The sequence below is a fragment of the Schistocerca serialis genome, chromosome 7, assembly GCF_023864345.2.
Source record: "Schistocerca serialis cubense isolate TAMUIC-IGC-003099 chromosome 7, iqSchSeri2.2, whole genome shotgun sequence".
Lineage (NCBI taxonomy): Eukaryota > Metazoa > Arthropoda > Insecta > Orthoptera > Acrididae > Schistocerca > Schistocerca serialis.
Window position 1 is genome coordinate 187,678,890 of NC_064644.1, and position 874 is coordinate 187,679,763.

The window sequence follows — 874 nt, forward strand, 5'->3', positions numbered from 1 at the left end:
AGTAATGAACATGTGTTGTCTATGTCTACATCTACATCTAACCAGATACTCCGCAAGCCACCATACAGTGCTTGGCAGCGGCTACTCTGTACCACTACTAGTCATCTCCCCTCCTGTTCCACTTGCAAATACAGCAAGGGAGAAATGACTGTCTGTACACCTCCATATGAGCCCTAATTTCTTGTATCTTATCTTCATGGTCCTTATGCCCAATGTATGTTGGTGGCAGTAGAATTGTTCAGCAGTCAGCTTCAAATGCCGATTGTCTAAATTTTCTCAAGACTGTTTCTCAAAAAGAACATTATCTTCCCTCATTTGAGTACCCGAAGCATCTCCGTATCACTTACGTGTTGTTCAAACCTACTGGTAACAAATCCAGTAGCCCACCTCTAAATTGCTTTGATACCTTCCTTCAATACCAATGGACTTGCCGCAGTGGTAACACCGGTTCCCTTCAGATCACCGAAGTTAGGCGCTGTCGGGCTGGGCTAGCACTTGGATGGGTGACCATCTGGTCTGCCGAGTGCTGTTGGCAAGCAGGGTGCACTCAGCCCTTGTGAGGCAAACTGAGGAGCTACTTGATTGAGAAGTAGTGGCTCCAGTCTTGGAAACTGATACACGTCCAGGAGAGCGGTGTGCTGACCACATGCCCCTCCATATCTGCATCCAGTGATGCCTCCTGCTGAGGATGACATGGCAGCCGGTCACTACCATTGGGCCTTCATGGCACATTCAGGAGAAGTTTAGTTTTTCTATCTTACTTCCATCTGAACTGGTACAGATCCCGAACACTTGAGCAATATTCAAGAAACCTGGTACAGATCCCAAACATTTGAGCAATATTCAAGAATAGGTCCCCAGTGTCCTATATGCA

General features: G+C 46.8%; 1 pseudogene; it reads left to right on the forward strand.

Annotated features, from left to right (window-relative positions):
- Positions 1-417: 417 nt before the first annotated feature.
- LOC126413626 (5S ribosomal RNA) lies at positions 418-535 on the forward strand (annotated as a pseudogene).
- The last annotated feature ends 339 nt before the right edge of the window (positions 536-874 follow it).